At 40.7% G+C, this 20,251-nt stretch overlaps 1 protein-coding gene across 12 annotated transcripts in view; it reads left to right on the top strand.

The window, feature by feature from the left end:
* DOCK3 (dedicator of cytokinesis 3) overlaps positions 1-20,251 on the top strand; it is a 225,308-nt gene that overhangs the window by 52,848 nt on the left and 152,209 nt on the right. The gene's annotated exons all lie outside the window — the stretch shown is intronic.

Here is a 20,251-nt window from a genome sequence, read left to right as displayed (position 1 = left end):
CCGAGAACGTTGTTGTGAAAAACACCGTATTTCTGATGGAGTTCTCCCATTTTATTAGAGGAAATCCAAAAGCTGTACCTTATGAGTCATCTTACCTTAGAGGTCCTCAAGTTGGCCTGGCCAGGGCCTTCTGATGGGTGTCCCTTTGAATGCTCTAGACAACCCCCTTGACTGTCATTCTTTATTCTACCCCCCTGACCTATCACGTAGACTCTCTACCAGTTCCCAGTCCAACCACAAAATTAATTTTCTTGGAAATAAGAGGCTGTGTAAAGGGAAAAAAATGTGGCTTTATTGCTCCTGCCATAGGAAGGACTGCAGTGCAATTTCATCCGTATCGTGAAGCAGAAAGTAATTCAGACAGGCAGGAGCTTCAAGAAGCCAGGCTTCGTAATGTACGCTGCTTACTGCATTTACGGACGCACTGTGTCTGTGTGGCTGTGCAGTGTGAATTAGGGAATTATGTGGCTGGATGCTAACCATCTTTTAATTCTGTTGCCATTTTTCTGGTAGATTAGATTCTTGATGGGGCTCACTGTGTAAGTGTCAGTCATAGTGCGTGGGAAGAAGACAACAGGTTTAGACAATGGTGGGGTTTGAGACTACTTGGGTTGGTTTTTTTTTTTCAAATTTTGTTTTTAGTAACATGTTTTTCTAGTGGATTAAACTGGCTGTGCTGCCACAGTGTTGTCCTTTAATAACTGAGTGGTTACCAATAAAAAGAGGTTTTATACTGTTGGCAATAATAAAATGGCAGGGTTTATTATACCAGTTATCTCAAACTCTTCCATTGTGGAACTTTATTACCGCTGTGCATGTTGCTTCCATCATAGAGTTTTGGCTTAAAAGTAAGACAGAACCAGGCAAAGGACATTCTCATGGCTCCTGGGGAGTTTTACTGCTGTGTCTTAAATTTCACAGGCATAGAATCATAGAATCCAGTAGACTGGAACTTCTGGGGGTCTCCAGTGCAACCTCCTCCTGAAAGCAGAACCTATTAAAGCAGGTTGTTGAGGATCTTGTCCAGTTGAGTTTTGAATATTTGTAAAGATCCCACAACCTCTCTGGGCAAAAATCTGTTCTAAATTTTGACCACCCACAAAGGGAAAAATGTTTTCCATTTATCTAGTAGGTATTTCCAGAGTCTGTTGCCTTTATTCCTACTCTGGTGCACCTCTGAGAGGAATCTGGATCCCTCTTTTCTAAACATTCCCATCTGGCAGTTTGTATGTGGCAAATAAGTACTCCAGATGTCTCATGACTAGTGAATAGAGGGAAAGCATTACCTCCCCCAGACCTGCCGGCTACCCTCTTGCAGTGCTGGCTTCTGTTCAGCTTCTTCATGAGAATCACAGGTTGTCTTCCATAAAGCTGCTGCCTGCCCTTGTTGCGTAAGGTTATTCTTCCCAGTTGAGGAGGACTTTGCCTTGGAAGAACTTCTTGAAGAACTTGATGAGGTTCTTGTTGAGGAAGCTCCTCTGAATAGCAGCCTCCAGTGTGGTGACTGCTCCCTCAATCTTAGTATCATTGGCGAAGTGCCTGAGACTGCACTCTATTCCAGTATCCACGCTGTTCCTAAAGGTCTTGGTACACTGAGGGATGCTGCTAGGAACCAGCCACAAGTTGACCTATGTGCTGTTCATGACCACCCTTTGAGTCTGGTAGTCCAGCCAACTTCCTACCCAACTTGCAATCCCTTTGTCCAGTCCATATCTCACCAACATGACTGATAGCATGTGTTCTCCAGGAGATGTGCCCTGGTTGTCTCAGGCCAATTATCTTTTCTAACCTCAAATCTTAAAACTTTATGGTTGAGTTTCAATGTTTTCTAGTGATAGCCACCTCTTTAGAAATTGTCAACCATGTCAGAGACAGAAACCACGCACATCCTTAAATATAATTACAAGTTGCATTGATAAAGTTAACGGTAAATGTAGGACTTCTACAGGCATTAACTAAGCCTCCCTTGACACTATGATTAAAGAAACAGTGCAGAATTAGATACGGCATTTACTAAATGGTTTAAAACCAGATGAATTGATAATAGAGCAGCTGAAAATGGAGAGTTTTTATTCTGTGCTGCTGCTTGTAATAAGACCTGCAGGGATCTGTTCTTGTCTCTTTTTTTTTTTTTATTCACTATTCTCTTAATAAGAATCACAAAAAATTGTGCAGTCTCATAAAATTTGCTGATGATGCAGAAGTAGAAAGTTAATGATTATTTCTGAAATTGTACAGTTTCTGTCAGATACTTGGCTCATTTAAACAGGATTTATTCCATGTCCAAATATAGAAAGGACCTACAGATGGTGTTTGTGTCCTGAGGTGCAATGACACTTAACATGATGAAACATTATTACGGCTAACCAGTTGAACATCAGTCTTTCTTGATGTTGATAGCTAAGAGGGTAAGATGTCTTGTCTGTATAGGCAGGGGGGCATCTTGGGGGGCCGAGGGGGAAGGTAATTGAAAATTTCTCTGTACAGGCTAAACGAGGTGATTGTTGGGCGACTGCTACTGATTCGGCAGTGTCCTCTTCAGAAGAGGCAGGAGGAGCTAGGAAGATTCAGAGACGATCTGTAATCCTTGATTCTTTCAAGGGAAGGAGTGATAGGAGCAGGTACCTAGAATGGATCTTCAGGTCACCTGCTAGTCCATCTAACTCCTCTAAGGCAAGTTAATTTCAAACTATGGCATTTTCAACATGTGCTTGTCTTGCCTGTTTTTTTTTAAGAAAAGTTTGCAACGATGGATATTTTGCAGCCTGTCAAAAAGTTCAGTACTTTTGTGGCCTGTACTTTTAAAGACCTTTTTTTTTCTGAAGCCTATGTGAATCTTCCTTACAGCTTGTTATTTCTTATTCTACTTGCCATGGACAAGGAGAAGAGATTATTCCATTCCTCTTTCCTTAAAGTTTTTAATTTAAATTATTTTCCTTACTTTTGTCATTTCTAGACTTAAACAGCTGAACCCAGTCAAACCCAGTCTTTAGAATCTATTATGTCTTCTGAATATTCTCATTATTGCTTTAAAGAATTACCTGTTTATCCCCACCTTTTCAATGTACAATGATAAAAGTATAAATCTAGAGAAGTATGTATGTAAAAATGAGAATAATATTCCAGCAGAAACCTGACAAATACAGAAGTGAAGGAACTACTTTGTACATTTACTCAGACAAACTGCAGAAGTTTAGTGAGGAGTCACCCTATCTATGACTTACAAATGGGTACAAAGAGAAAGTTTTCAGGTAGATGACTGCTAATTGAGGTAATCTGTTAAAAATCTGTCAATTCTATCAAAAAAAGATACAACAAAGCTCAGTATTTACAAACTGAAGCCATGTACATTTCCAATAGGAATTAAGCCATTTTAATAATGAAGGTAATTAACAATAAATGAATCATGGAAAGCAGTTGCTGCTTTATTACAGATATCTTTAAAACAAGACTGGATTGTATTTTAAATGATCTGTTGCCACATGATCTTAGAGGAAGTGCAGCAATCTGAGCGAGCTTCTATGGCATGTGCCCTGCAGGAAGTCAGACTAGATAATCACAATAATCCTTTATCGTCTTGGAATTGATGAATCTTTAAATCTGTTTAGTCAGGACCAAGTGTGTTGAAAAACAGCATTACTAAAATAATAAAAAAAGCTAAGAAGTGGATATACTACACTGGTGTGTTTTATATTCTTTCAGGCAAGAGAATTGTATGCAGAAGTCTAATAGTTTTTTATGAGTCTTTCTCTAGTGATGTCTCTCAGATGATATGCTGCTTCTTCTACCCCTTGAAACATATTCTTTGTGGTTTCTGATGACTTATCTACTTGGCAAGGACATGCTTTCCAGCTATTTATGTATAAACTGTGGGAAAGATTGACATTCAATACTTTTTTTGGCTTGCTTGCGTTTCAAATGCTGTTGAGAACAGCAGATATTTTGGATATCTTTGAGTGGGAGATCACCAGAACTCGTTCAGATGCTGTGTAAAGGTGTAAGGGTGAGTCAATAGCTTGTTCTTTCGCTTTTGAGGCTGTGCTGCTTTGGCAGTTGAGAATCAGGAGTGTACTTGAGGGTGCTGCATTGCCAGATGTGCTGTGTTTCAGTCAAGAAATAATGCTGACATAATTCTTGATGGTTATTAGCGAGTTTTTAACCATTATACCTAAGCCGAGTGTTAGCCTGTGTAATGTTTTTCTTCCTTTCCTTTTGGCTTTTGTTTGTGGAGAGTGCTATTACATTTTAAGCACTAGTGAAAACACCTAAATTCCATCGCAGAAGGTGACCCTATTTAAAATAGATGAAAAAGAAATAATCTTATTCCACACTAACAGGAATGCTTTGATATTTGTTTTTTATAGTAATGAGATGCCCTAAGTACAAAAACATGTTTTTGTTCTGATGTTATTGAGGTCTTTGTTTAAAATCTGCAGTTTAAACAGCTGCTGGCCACAGGTCCATTAGAAATATTTGCAGTGTTGTTGTCACATACATGGAGCAAACATTTTCAAACTGAAATGGTTTGGATTAATTCTTTATCCTGGGAGTTGTACCTGTTTTCTCTTGGCTTTTCATGTGCAGCTCTGCCTCTCATCTTTTAACAGTTTTAATTTTTCATTTGCCAAAAAACCTGAATATTTTACAGAACAAGTCAAAACAGGTATTTGAAAACAGGCTTCATTTGTAATTTACATCCTACTTGCTGCATTCTACTTTTTTTTCTGTACTCTTTGTTTAGCTACTAAATTGTAATTTCTGTTGTCATTCCTGCTGCATTATGAGGTGGCTATCAGCTCAGTGCCAGAGTGTGACAGCTAGCCTGCTTCACGCGTTCTTTCACGGGGTGAAGGCGCTTATCTTTAGCTTGCACTTGATTCATGCATTGTTTCACCAGTATTCTTCCTGAGGCCATATGTGCATTTCCATTTGGTATTAGCTGTCTGGAAGCATCTTCCCTAAAAAGTAGGGATACTCTGCACCTAAGCATAGCTAACACCGCCTGCAGGGTTCAGAGACATTGGTATCAGCAGAGTTGCTAAATTAAACAACTTCTGTTTTTACTGGCTTTGTGTCCTTGACCTGGCAGCTGAGACAGATGCTCTAGTCAAACGGTTCTAGTCATTGACACAACTGATACTCTTGGAATCTTTCTCTTTAGGAAAGATATTGTTCATTATGTATAAACATTAAAATCTGAACTTGAATACATAGGAAAAGACAGCTATTTAGTCAGTAGTAACAGTTTTTATGTCTGTGGATCCCATGACCTGCCCTTTATTTCTCCTTCTGTCTCTGCTCCAAAGTAAGAATATCATAGATGGTTTGCATAAATAAGACCTGTGTCACTGGCATTCATTTTTCATTTTTGTAATAGCAGAGGGAGGCATATGATATGACTGAAACACAAATGAGCCTTATTTTTCAAAAATGTTAATACATCAGTATGAGTTGGCATAGATTGAAATAGCTTGAAGAACTGTGAAGTATCGTTACTCTCAGTAAGGAGAAAATACTTAGGTATAAGGGAATTCTGATTTTCGTTTTCTCACAATTTTATACTTACTATCTGGTGTTTGAATAAAAATAATTGCATTATAATGCAGAACAGAAGCATATAATATGAAAAACTGAAGATTTTTGAGTTGGAGCATCAATTTAGGTGATTGGCTTACCTTCCCAAAAAAACCCTGCACTTAAAAGTAAAATGTACATAATTTTGCTTCCTCTTGGTCCTCATTTTAGAAAAAGTAGTGTTATTTTCTGAACTCTTCCAAGCAGTTGTGTTATATAGACAAAATTAAGACTTCCAGGATGGGTTAGATTTGTGCTAAACATCTGTGTGAAGCAGTAGAAATGGATCAATTCGCTATTTAAATTGCTGGGTATATGGGCTAAAATTTTCTCCTGTAAAGTATTTTCCTCTGCTGGACAGTGGTTTCTGATTTTGGAAGCTTCTTCAGTTAAGGATCAGTATTAGAACTTTCTAATAATTCAGGAAGAGATTTTCAATCTTGTTCTTCCCCTCCCCCCCCCCCCCCCCCCCCATTTCTTAAAAAAAAAGGATTAGGAGTAATGTTTCTAATGTGTGTAAAGCAGTTCGGATTTTATCAGTAGTACTGGTTTGGTTGTTCTCCCCTGACAGAAATTTAAATCTTATAAACTTTAGCTCATGTTGGTTTCCAATATATCAGGTAAATCTGATGGATTCATTCCATCCAGGCTATAAAAAAAAAATACATTGTATTGCCTACACTGCTTTTAGCTGCACAAGAATAAATGCTACAGGTAAAATGTGAATGTGAACTTTACTTCCCATTGATCGATCTAAACAGCATGATACTTCTAGAGTCAAGATTTTAAGAACAAGTGGGATTTTGGAATTAGTTAATCCAAATTCTTCATTTCTTATTGTAATTTAAGGAAGCTATACTGAATACTGTGGGAATTACACTAAGTGGTGTTAATGATATTACTAAGTAGTTTTCAGAATAAATATGATGTAATAAAAGCAGAATTTTCATGTTTGCTGAATCTGAAACACATTCTTGTGACCAAATTCATAAACAAAATGACAGATGCTCTTACAGGCTAAGGCACAGGAAATCAATACGCTTTTTTACTCAGAACTGTTCCTCCAAAGTTGAAATTGTCTCTTTGGAGAAATGAAATTTACTGGAACCTGTCTACGAGAAGCATAGCTGAAATATTTTTGCAATTGAATGATATTGAAATGTCTACTTTTTTTAGTTCAGCTGACAAGGATCTAGTTGGAAAACTGTTGGAATTCATTCAGCCATTTTCTTTAGGGATTCACAGAAATGTTGCAGGACAAATGGTGGCATTATGCCCAGGACCATTCATTAGAAAATGCACTAATCAAACTGGTCTGCAAATAATGGTCTAAGTTCTCTATTTCATGGAATAATAGTGTGTGTTTTGCTTGTGTTTTTTCTCCTTAACATTTTGGGTGCCCTTAAGACAACTTTAAAACCTGGCTGTTGGCAAAACCTTCTCTAACATAACGAACTTACTGCGTGACCTGCACGAACATCCTGACAAAGAATTGTTAGAGACATTTTAAGATTACATATATTGACCCAGTTCCACAGATCCTGTGACTTCTTTCAGAATTTTTTTTTCTCTTACTGCTATGTTTGTCAGGTCCAAAGTAGTAGTACTACTTCTAGACTCCACATGTGTGAATGAGAATATTAATTTTGTGTGCTGCGTGATGCTGTATAGGAGAAACTGGAAAAAGGGGGAAAGTAAATAGCATTGAAAGAGACGATGTTTAGCTTAAGTGCAATGGAAATGCTTTGGAGAGAAAATTTTTTTCGACTTTAGAATTTGGCACACCAGTGCAAGGCACTGCTAAGGGGAAAATATCTGGCAGCACTTGTTAGATACTGTAATCAGTTTGAATTTCTTGATAGGTATTTATCATGTAAGCTGTCATTTAGACAGTGTGGCTATTATTAATTAGTGTGAATGTTATTTAATAATATACCTTCTAATAAAGGTATTATCATGTTTATTCAAAGTGGAAACAAAAGCATTTAACTCTACTTGATAAATGATGTGAAAGATAATATAATTTCTTGGTCATGTAGAAAAATGACCTTAAGATACACTGATGAGGTGTGGGGGGGTGTTATTGTGTTTGCAAAAGAATATAACATTTAGTCACGGGTAGGAAGCTTTCTTCTGAATGTTGTAAGTTCATTTGCATTTAAATAATGGTAAAAAGCCTACTGAAAGTATGAAATACAGAGGCTTCCACACTTACTCCATACTGCTTCAGATTCTTTCAGAGCAAAATGTTTTCATTTATTACCAGGTAAATACTGCCAGTCACTACTGGATGCAGTGTCTTCCTCAAATCCTGCAGATTTATATCTCTTTCAGATGGAGGCTATACAGTTTTCCCTTTTCTAGTACATCAGAGGATAAGTGGCTTCTGCTGGCCCTCAAAGGCACTGATTCCAGCAGGAGGCATTTTAAATGACTGTAACAGAGATGGCAGCAGGAGGCTGAAAGTCATCTTCCTCTTGCAGCCAGATTTACCAATATTCCAAGCTTTGTGGGACTAGAACTTCTGTACAAAAAAGTACACTGCTGTGGGTCAAGATAGTCAGTTCTCCCTCTGGAAGGCCACGTAATTCAGCAAATATATTTTGGGATGTAAAGTACCATTATGACTGTGATTTTTATGTAAACAGGGAACACAGAGTCTACAAGGAATATGGAAGGTGATGGATGTGAGCAGGGAACACTTGATACCATTTGATTTTAGTTTTGCTTATTAAAGCTCATTCACTGCTGGGACCTCATGTTTACAAACAAGGAAGGGCATCCTTGACTTCAGTGACCTTGAGATGGTAGAGCTCAGGATCCTGAGAGGAGGGAGTAGTGCAAAAAGCAGGATCACAACCCTGGCTTTCAAGAGACACTGACCTCTTCAGAGCTCTGCTTGAGATATTCTTCCTTCCAGGGTCTGGTCCCATGGGACTGATCTGGGAAACTTGGCTGTTTCAAGAATCGCATTATCCAGGCTCAAGTAAGGATAGTCTGTCCCAGCAAGCAGGAAGCCAGGCAAAGATGCCGGGAGGCTTGTGCGGATGATCAAGGAGCTCCTAGCAAAACTCAAACATGAAAAGGAAGCATACAGAAGGTGGAAGCAGGGGCAGGGAATCTGGGAGGAATGTGGAGATACTGTCTAAGCATGCAGAGACCAGTATTAGGAGAGCAAAAACCCACCTGGAGCTGTCAAAAGGCAACAAGAGGGGCTTCCTACAAGTATATAAGCAGTAAAAGAAAAAACAGGGAAATGTAGGCCAGCTGCTGAGGCAGGGGTCCTGGAGACACAGGGTATGGACAGGGTAAGGTGCTGAATGTTGTCTTCACCTCATTCTACAGCAGCCTTCAGAAATCCCAGGTCCCAGAGGCCAGGGGAAAGTCTCAAGTAAGGAGAACTTACCCTTGGTGGAAGAGGATTATGCGTGGGAATACTGAAGCAAATTAATGTGCTTAAGTCCATGGGACTGTATGGGATACACGCACAAGTGCTGGGGGGCCTGGCAGATATCCTTGTGAGGCCACTGTCAATCACGAGTGAAAGAGCATGGCAATTGGGACAGGTGCCTGAGGATGGGAGGAAAGCAATTATCATTCCTATCTTCATAAAGGGCAAGGAGAAGCCAGCAAATTACAGGCTGGTCAGCCTCACCTCAGTTCCTGGGAGAAAATTGCAATAACTAATCCTGGAAAACATTTCCAGGCTTATGAAGCAAAGAAGGTGACTGAGAGTAGTCAGCATGGATTCACAAAGGGGAAGTCACAGCAACCTTGTGTGAGGAAATGGCTGGTTTGACAGATGAGGAGGAGCTACCTTGCCTACCTTGACTTCAGAACGCTTTTCAACACTGTCTCCTCATAGAGAAGCTGATAAAATTTGGACTAGATGAGTAGATGGTGAGGTAGATTAAAAACTGGACTGGACAGCCAGGCCCAGAGGGTGGTGATCAGTAGAACAAAGTCTAGTTGGAGGCCAGTACCTAGTGGAGCACCCCAGGGGTCAGTTCTGGGTCCAATCCTGTTCAACAACTTGGTTAATGATCGAGGTGATAGGATGGACTGTTACTCAGCAGGTTTGCTGATGATATAAAAACTGGGAGGAGTGGCTCATACACTGTAGAAGAATGAAGCTGGGTTAATTAGCATTGATAATATACAACTGTGGGTTGGCTTCAGGGTTGGCCAATGTAGATAAGGTGCAGCTGTGGCTGGTTCTGTTAAGTGGTTGAGAGCCAAGGAAGAGAGAGGAGGAAGAAGCAGAGAGAAGAGAGAGGGCACCCTGGGTGAGGAGAGACGAGGAGAAGGCAGCAGAGGGACTGGCATGAAGAGTGTGTTGATATGTGATGGTAAAAGACCTTGTTGCAGCTGGCTAGTTTGGAGAGTGCTGTGACAATACACCAGAGGGTTGTGCCTTCATCCAGAGGGACCTGGACAAGCTGGTCAGGGGTGCTCAAACTACGGCCTGCAGGCTGGATACGCCCCCCCAGGGTCCTCAATCCAGCCCCCCGTATTTACAGAACCCCCCCCGCCAGGGGTTGCGGGGGGAAACCAGGCAGCCGCAGATGACCTCCTGCGACTTTATCTGTGCGCTGAGTCCCTGTTTAAAAAGTTTGAGGACCCCTGAGCTAGGTGATAGGAACCTCATGAAGTTCAGGAAAAGAAAGTGCAAAGTCCTCCCCTGGGGAGGAGTACCTCCAGACAGCAGAATATGCTGGAGCCAACCTGCTAGAAAGTAGCTTTGCAGAAATGGTCCTGGGAGTCCTCTTGGACACCAAGTTGACCATGAGGCAGCAGAGCACCCTGGAAGTAAAGAAGGCCAGCTGTCCTGGGCTGCATTAGGAAGAATTCAGCAGGTCGAGCTAGGTGATCCTTCCCTTTTATTCAGCACTGTTAAGGCCACAGCTGGAGTACCGTGTCCATTTCTGGGGTCTCCAGTACAAGAGAAAGATGGGACTACTGGAGAGAGTCCAGAAAAGGGCCACTAAGATGGCTGAGAGACTGGAGCATGTCATATACAAGGAGAGGCTGAGAGAGCCTGGAGAATAGAAGTCTGAGGGGGTTATCAGTAAAGTGTATACATGCCTGAAGGGACGGTGTAAAGGAGATAGAGCCAGGCTCTTATTGGTGGTGCCCGGTGACAAGGCAAGAGGCAGCAGGCATAAACTGAAATACTGAAGAAGACTCTTGTCTGACCATAAGGAAGCACTTTTACTGGGAGTGTGACTGAGTGCTGGAACAGCTTGCCCAGAGGCGTCATGGAGTCTCCCTTTTTGGAGATACTCCAAAGCCATCTGGACTGGTCCTGAAAAATCTGCCCTGGGTGACCCTGCCTGGGCAGGACGGTTGGATCAGATGACCTCCTGAGGTCCCTGCCAGCATCAATCATTCTGTGATGGTTTCTGCTGGCTGCAGGATAACCTAAGGTCTGTGTAGTTGGTGCAGTGAGAGGGTAATGGTCTTTGTCAAAAGCAGCACTTCATCACTTGTGATGGTTCTGTCTTTTGTGGAGGGAATGGTGTTGAATATGACTAGCAACGTGCTTGGGCAGGTATTTTTCAGTGTTATCCAATTTGGAGATGTTATTGCAAGTCTCATGCTATTTCTAGTTTTCTCAAACTCTACAGTCTTGCAATCAGGATAGTTTATTCTTTGTGTAAAAAAAAGAAAAGGAAAATAGTGTTTTTCAAGCTCAGAGATGGTCTTGAAAATGTAACCTGTGAATACTCAACACAATTCTGTTACGCCTCTAGGAGATGTATAAAGACCTTATCAGCTGCAAGAATCAGCTATATGCATGTCAGATTTTTTTTTTCCCCTTTTCATTGCTTAACAGACTTTTCTCCTTCACTCATATTTCTGTTTTAGTTGTGCTGAGATATTTGGGGCCACATGCTGGGAAAAAGGAAGCCTCTTGCATGTTCTTAGGCTCTTTCCTTAGTGTTTTATCTTTCAGAAGATTGACTTATTTACCTGGTTTAGTTAGTAATACTTCTGAAGAAATATGATAAAGCAAAATGTATTGTTGTCTTGTTGTGTCCTTTTAACAGTTACATGGTATAATGAAGCCATTAAAAAATAAGGGGAGCACCAGGAAAATAAAACCCAAGAAATCATCCTTGATTAAAGAGCAAACTCCTTGTATGCTTTTTTTTTTTTTCCTCAGAAGGGGCAATAAACTTATCTTAAATTGCATGTGCTTACATTTCAAAATGAAAACAAATTAATTACATTTAATATAAAAATTATTTGGAACTGTCTTCAGTAAATGTGATACAGCTTGAAAAGGGGTGGGAGTATTAATACCACTTGTTTTAGAGTATTAGAAATGAAGAATGCGGAATTAACTGTTCTGATAAACTTAGAGATTTGTCCCCTTCAATTCCATCTCCTTAAGCTTTGTTAAAAAGTTCTTATGATGATATGAAATGAGGTTAATGTTGCTGTTACTACTCCTAAAGAATTAAGAACTTCATCTGAATGTCAACAAAATAATGGTAAGCTGCTGTCTCTTCCACAATCTGATTATGTAGGTTTTTCCAGCCCTCAGCTGCCATCAGGGGCAGCCAGGATAGGGGTGGGCTGGAGTCACAGGGTTGCTTTAGGTATTTCTTCAAACAAATTTTTCCTCTTCTCAAGGTAATTGTCCCATAGAGCCTCTCCTTCCTGCCCCCTCTTCTGGAGAAGACTAATCTCCCTTCTTTGCATCCTATTTTTCTGTTAACCAAAAAAGCTAAACAACACTGATTTACACCCAGAGTAACTGTCCCGTTCTGGCCAAGTTGCTTTTCAGACTCTAAAAGTAACAAAAGCATATGAATACTAATAGCATGAAGTAGACACCAAAGTAGTGTCAGATTTGTTTCAAATTGTTTTTGTAACTATTAAATGTTGTCATCTGTTACTTGTCCCAAGTTGGTTTATTAGACAACTTGGGTATCCGAAGTTGTAACTAAGGAAAAGATAATAAAGATGTGCATCTTAACTGCTGGTAAGTGTAGTACCTTGTATTTGCAGTTATGTATGTATGTGGTATAACTGATTTTTAAAGTGGAAAAGTTGTTTATAATGGAAATAAAAAAATATTTTCTCTGTAACATACTGCATTGCTATCAATAAAAATAGGTTCTGAATTACATCTTTTAAGTTAGACATGTAAGATCTGTGGGGTGATAGGAACAAATAGGAAAAAACTTCTGTTCTTGAAGAAGGGCAATAGGATAGTACCAACCCTGCATAAACATTTTTCTTCATAATATTCTGTGGAGATCTCTGAACTTGAGATGGGCTGATTTGTTAAATACAGAGCATTGTGAGAACAGGTTTAAATGTTACCCAATGTCCTTCATAGACAGGAATGGAGATCTTAGGAAAGAAAACAGCCCTTTTAAAGAGTAAATAGCTTTGGTAATGTTATGAGGACTTGTCCTCCTCTGTGTTACTACCTTAAATGTTGCTATTGCTGTAATTTCATGCTGATCCTCTGGCATGGTGTTTATAGCTATGAAAAGCTATAACAGGGTGTTCATTTGGTTTGCAACAGATACAACCTATCACCAGGTTTTTGGACTTGTTGGTAAATAGCTTTGATTTAAGTACACCATTGTGGTTTTGGAGCAGATCAAGTAATTGTTTTTTTCTGTCTATTGCAGAGTATTTTCATGTAATCTCATTTAAACAAATACAATCTTTTAGTTGAAATGCGCAATCCAAGGAAGTTCTGAAATTATTTTTGAGGCAATCCAATTGTTGCTTTGCTGTACAAAGTTTCTGGTAAAGCACATTAAATGCTCTGAAGCAGAGGAGAAGGTTAGCAGAAGTTCTGCACAAATGGCATTTTTAGTACATTTCAGAGAAGTGGTGGGAATGAGTGGTGAAAAGAGTTTGCATATATACTACTAGTATGAAGATACCCATATAAAATTAGCTTCTGTAAAATTTAAGGCTTCATATCACAGGTTTCATTCTTTTGAGAATACTTTTTTTTTTTTTTCCCAACTCAGGGAAAGTCAGAATTCTTGTAGTTTCTGCTTGGATTGTTACGAAGAGTGCAAGGAACCTCTTCATGAAGTTAATGATATAAATTCAACATATCTTTTATTGCCTAGCTCAAGGATTTTAGTACTTGGAAGAAGCATATAGACACAGCATATCCAGAAAAGTTACTGTACTACTAAGTATGGTATATGGTGATTCAGATGTGTCATTTCATCTAATGTAAAGGAAAAGCTTGTAGCAACCTCTCTGTTTATCTTGTAAAAGCTTTGTTTTGTTGGTTTGCTCTGCTTTTGCTTTCTTTATTGATGCACCACCACTCTTTTTGCCTCTTAAGTTTCCCCTTTGTCACGTGTCAGTATTTTAAGCTATTTGACACATTTTCATTGGCAAAAGGCTGAAGAATTTATTTTTCTCACGCTAATTTACTCTGTTTTAATACATACTGTAAATTGAAATGCCCTCTGTGAATACAAGAGAGAATCAATTTAAAACAGATTTATATTAGAGTAAAAAATTTCTGTTTGAAGCTAAATCCTATGACTATTCATAGGAGAGAATAAATACTATTCATGTTAATGCATCCTTACTAATAAATAGTGAACTTCAGGACAGAAGAATGGAAATTAACCAAAACTGAGGTGTCCTCGTTTCTCAGTCTGTTACTTGTTTGAAAGACCAAAGTTGTTCATCGACTGTTCAGTGTTCTGCTGTCCAAGAAGTGTGAGCTCAACCCCAGACTCTTGGGAAAACACCAGGGTGGTACCACAACCTTTTGTAAACGTACATTGTAGTTGTAATTAGGAGAAGCTGTAATTTACTCCACTTTATTCTTGCTTGATGTTACTTTCCCTTATTTGTTTTCTGTATTTTTTAACTGTTACTAAAGTCCATTTTAATTCAATGCTACAACAGGACTAGATGTCTAGGCACACATATAGAACAGAAGAATATGTACAAGCATTAACTGTGTTCTCAGATTGCTTTGCTTTACTGTGGGTGCCAGTCTTGATACCTGTGTGCTAACCACGTCTCCCATGCAAGTTTTACTTCAGTTCCTTTTGCTTGACACATCCTTGTATTGACCGGTAAGATCTGACCTTTGTTCATCAACAGGCATTTGATGAATACTACCTAATTAGATAGGCAGTGATTAAGGTTGCATGGTGGTACGATTTTGTGGTAATATAGATTTTGAGTAAGATTAAACTATAAATGTTGCACAAATCTATAAATTCCAGCAGAGCTTTACTATAAAATTTGTTTAATTAAAAAATCCAGATAAAAGTGGAAAGGCAGGCATGAGTTTGGTGGTTTCCAGCTTTAGTATTTCCTTTCATGTGATGATGATTCTTGCAGGCTTTAATATCTAATTTAGGTACTGAAATCCATAACAAGGAACCTGGGAAAAGCTACTCACTTGCTTTTATAAGGAAAATAATTTTTTGTGCCCTGTTCCCCTGTTACAGCCTAAGGCAATTCTACAGAAAATGTCTTAAGGGACTGCTCTTGAGGGAAGCAAAATCCTGACTTCTTTACAGTAGGATTAAATGAAGTCATGGTAACAAAGTAACTATAAATAGGTCATGTTCCATAATATACTGGTCTTCTATATATTTTCATATTATGTGGTGGTTATTTAAAGAAGAGTGACAACTTAGCATTTCTAAGCCACCACAGGCACGAAGCAGGGAGTTTGTGCTATTGCAATGGAGCATGAAACAGCTTGGTGTTCATGTGAGTGCAGGTTTATTTTCTGGGACTACCTGTTTAAAAACCCCAGCCAGCTGTGTTGGGTGCTGTGCCTAAATGTTGGCAATGGGGATGTCTCCATGGGAAGAGGTCAATTCTGGCTGGTTCCACAAGGGACCTGCTACAAGGGCACAGCTGAGCCCATTAGCAAAGCTGGTGACCTCTCTTGGGAGAGCACCTTTAAGAAACAGCAAGTAGCCACCCAGGCAGTGAGGATAAGGAAAAAAAAAAGTGAGAAACAGCTTCATGAACAGCTGGGCCAGAACGTGAGGAGGGGAGGAGGTGAGGCGGTGGTGGGTCAGGTACCGGCACTGCAGCCCGTGGGGAGGGCTGCACTAGAGCAGGTTTGTCCTGAAGCACTGGAGCCCATGGGCAGGACCCACGCCTGGAGCAGGGGAAAAGCATGAGGAGGAAGGAGAACAGCGAGGAGCTCACCCCCATGCATGCCCTGCACCGACCCCATTCCCCTGCTGTGGCGGATGGGTGGAGGAGCTGGGAATGAGGGAATGGAGTGGGGCCTGGAAAGAGTGTGGGTGAGGACAAGGGATTTTAGGGTTTTTGGTCTTTGTTTCTCACCACCCAACTCTGTTTAATTGGCAAGAAATTAATAGACTGGGTTGGGCTGGAAGGGACCTTAAAGATCACCCAGTCCCAGCCCCCCCGCCACAGGCAGGGACCCCTCCCCCCAGCCCAGGTCGCTCCCAGCCCCATCCAGCCTGGCCCTGAGCCCTGCCAGGGTCGGGGCACCCACAGCTGCCCTGGGCAATGTGTTCCAGCGCCTCGCCGCCCTCACGGGAAAGGTCTTCCTCGTGTCTAATCTAAATTACCCCCTTTCAGTTTAAAGCCATTCCCCCTCATCCTGTCGCTACATGCCCTTGCAAAACATCTTCCCCCCGGCTTTCCTGTAGCCCCCTGAGGTACTGCCAGGCTGCTACAAGGTCTCCCTGGAGCCTTCCCTTCTCCAGGCTGAGCAACCCCGACTCCCTCAGCCCGTCTGCACAGCAGAGCTGCCCCAGCCCTCTGAGCACCTTCGTGGTCCTCCTCTGGATTGGCTCCAACAGGTCCATGTCCTTCTTACACTGGGAGCCCCAGAGCCGAGTACAGTGCTGCAGGGGGGGTCTGGCGAGCGGAGTAGAGGGGGAGGACCCCCTCCCCCACCCTCTGGCCACTCTGCTCTTGGTGCAGCCCAGGGTTGGGTTGGCTCTCTGGGTGCAGGGGCACAGTGCCAGGCCAGGGTGAGCTTCTCGCCACCCAGCAGACCCAAGCCCTTCCTCTTGTGGCTGCTCGCAGTCCGTTCTCTGCCCAGCCTGTACTTGTGCTTGGGACTGCCCTGGCCCACATGCAGGACCTTGTGCTTGGCCTTGTTGAATTTTATAAAGTTTGCAGAGGCCCATCTCTCCAGCCTGTCAGTGTCCCTCTGGATGATGTCCCTTCATTCCAGCATATCAACCACATGATACAGCTTGGTGTCATCAGAAAACTTGCGGAGGGTACACTCAATCCCAGCATCCATGCTGCTGACAAAGATGTTAAACAGTGCTGACCTCTGAGGAGTGCCACACGTCACCGCTCTCTACTTGGACATCCAGCTGTTAACCACATGCCTCTTTGAGTGTGACCATCCAGCCAATTCCTTATCCACAGAGTGATCCGTCCATAAATCCATGTTGTTCTAGTTTAGAGACAAGGATGTCATGCAGTATAGTGTCAAATGCTTTGCACAAGTCCAGGTAGATGATGATATTTGGTCTTCTCTCATCCATCAATCATAGAAGGCCACCACTTTTGTCAGGTGTGATTTGCCTTTAGTGAAGCCATGTTGGCTGTCAGCAATCACCTCCTTGTTTTCCATGTGCATAGTTTCCAGGACGATCTGCTCCATGATCTTTCCAGGCACAGAGGTGAGGCTGACTGGCCTGTGGTTTCCTGGGTCTTCCTTTTTTTTGTTTTTAAAGGGAAATTTAAGTAATATCCCCTAAGTGAAGTCTGTTTTACTGGAATGGTAACTGGGAGATGATCTCCCTGTCTTCATCACAACCCACAACTATTTTTATTTTATTCACCTCACTCTGGCCTGTTGCGGAGGGAGAGCAAGAGAGCAGCTGGGTGGTAGCCTGGCAGCTGGTAAGGGTCAACTCACCACAACACCAGAAACATCTTTTGACTTTTGATATCAGTAAAGCTAGCACGGAATCATTAAAAGAAATAACAATTATTGCCAGAATTACGGTTTTTGATGTGCAGCTATGTGTATGGAGATCATCCAAGAGTTGATAAGCGTGACTTGTTAGAAAAAGATTTGCTGTATTTCTTTGATATGTTACTACTATCTGGAGATAGTAAAATAAGGTAACAGTGCTAGAGGACAGGCTTGTGCTGCTTGTAAGAAAAGAGCCCCCAGTTCACGAAGACTATCCAGATTCATTGTCCCTAACACGCCTTAATTATTACTGTAAAAATTTTGCGTAAATACTTGTAAAAAATTATGTTCCAGATGCAAAACACTTGCCAAATATGTTCATAAATGTGCACAGCAGACTGTTCTGAATGGACTGATACAAGTTGTTGACTGATAAAGCTTGTTGCTTGGTAGCTCGTGACAAAGCTAGATGAAAAATGAGAAGTTACAGGTTGTATAAAAATTTACTGTAAACCAGAGCGAACACTTATGTACCAGACTGACTGTCATCTTGTTAGTAGCTAAATAAAAAAATGCAAATGTTTCAAGTTTGTTTGTGGTGCTGCTCTGACTAAAATTGTTTGAATGGCTTTAGTGCTTAAAATTAGTTTTTCTGGAAATGTGGTGTCCAGGTTCATCTGTTTCATTTTAAGCCATTTTCTTTACATGAGGGGAGGAATCCTGCTCACCTTAGTTTGATGTTGAATTTTGAAGGTCTTTTCTTGAAAGAGAGAAGGCAGAGGAAAGTCATTACAATATGTGCATCTCCCTCCCTCTCTCCTAAATGGAGTTTACTAGTCACTAGACTTGTTGTAGTGTGAGGAGGGATGTTATACACTGTTTATTGACGGCTTCAAACTCTTTACTGCCTGTGAGCCTGGCATTGAGCTACCTTCAACTCTGTTCTATCTCTCCTTTCTCTCTCGCAAGTATTTTCCTTCACTTTCATGGATCTTGCTTCTGTGGTTCTGTTCATAGCTGTTTGCCTAAGATCATATCTACAGCTTCTCTGGCTTTCCACTTTCTGATAACTCTTCCTTCCTTCTTTATAGGGGACCTTGTCTTTTCTGAGAAGTATACCATATGTTTGGCTCTCTCTGTCAATGCTTGCTTATACTGTTTAAAGCAGGTGAAATATTTTTTGAAAGAATAAGTCTGAGAACTAAAGCTGAAAATGGCATATTGTCATGATCCTGGAGCACAAGGAGTGTTTGAAGTTTGAGAGAGGTTTGAGTTCGAGGGTTTCTCTCTTTTTTTGATTGATGTGTAGGACCTAATATGACTAGCTTTTACTAAATTGTATTCTACAATCTCAGTTCTCATTTATTTATATTTGAAGTAAGTACTTCTGATACTTATGTGAAAAATAACTCTGTAAAAATAACTCCAGAACACATAGTGATTTAACAGCATAGTGTTCTGGACCTGAATGCATTGGTAGCCTTGAACCATCATTAAAAGCCTGAGGGAGTGGCTCTTTCAGCAGGTTCATTTGGGAATTCTGAATGTGATTATTTTGGAGCTGATTCTTGTAATTGTTTCATTGCCAACTGTTTTATTGATAGTATATACCTAATTTGCTTATTCGATAGGCCCAAACTCAGTTGTCTTCATCCTGTGTAGAAGTTACAACCTTTTCTTGCTCACAGAAATAGCATATAAAATTGGACATTTCTTATACCTACTGTCTTCTTCAGCTTATACCAGATTTACTTTCAGCCCCTTGTACTGATAAAACTAAAGCACAAATCTTGTACTTTGCCAGCTATACATGATTGTCTTCCTAGAGTAAGTATTTTCAGCCCTGAAAATGTGTGTCTTTCTGTTGGATCTGGTGTCTGTGTTTTTTTCAAGTAGGACCAGAACCGATGTTGATGCATAGTTGAAAGTTTCTGCATCATTTAATCTCAGAACTGTTTGATAAGAACAGCAGATGTTTCCATCTGTGCTTAACCTGCTTCAGCAAAGCAGATGTGTAATCGGGTTCAGAGAAATTAACAAATTGCTGATCAAAATGGGTTGTGTTGAAATTGTTTTCCTACAAGACCATTAGATTTGCATGACTTAGGAAAACAACTCAAGTAGATGGAAATTGTTTTTTTCATCTCATCTAATGTATTTTTGGTAAAACAAGTGAAAACCGTTTTTTTCACTTGCATTTTGCAATAGGAAACAATAGAAAAGTGTTCTATCATATCTGGTCTTGATAAATGCAGGTATTTTATTTAGAGAGCTTTTATAAAACACTCACAAGCAGCAATGCGATCGAGATGGTGCTAGCTTACGAAGTCTCAGTCTCAGTCCATCTAACCACTGCTTTCCCCAAGTGGTATTCAAACAGTTCAAGCTTTGTATAAAAGTGGGAACGGAGCTTAGTTGTTCAAAAACCAGAGTTCAACTGCAACAGGGGATCCTCACGCACTGCCCGTTGGTCATTTTATGCAGTATGAGACATGGCTGCATAGACAAGAGCTGCCTTGACACACACTTCTTAGCTAGCAGATTTTGGAGCAGTTTGGACCCACTTCCTTATCGTAGGGATGCTTTTAGGCGGACCTGGTTGTTAGCCTCAGGCTTCCTTTTTTGTGGGCTTCCCATATAGTTATTTCCTGCAGGGGAAGAAAGTATTTCCACTCCCGTCTGGCTTTTGGGTTGTTTTTTGGGTAGGCTTTTTTTTCAGATTTGAAGAATACTAGCTCTTTTGGAAAAGGCTGTGTAATTATTTTTTTTCTTTTCCTAATGGTGGTGGTG

This window comes from Falco biarmicus, chromosome 4 (genome assembly GCF_023638135.1).
Source record: "Falco biarmicus isolate bFalBia1 chromosome 4, bFalBia1.pri, whole genome shotgun sequence".
Taxonomy (NCBI): Eukaryota; Metazoa; Chordata; class Aves; order Falconiformes; family Falconidae; genus Falco; species Falco biarmicus.
Note: the sequence above shows the minus strand (reverse complement) of the source record. Positions and strands in the feature narration are given on the sequence as shown.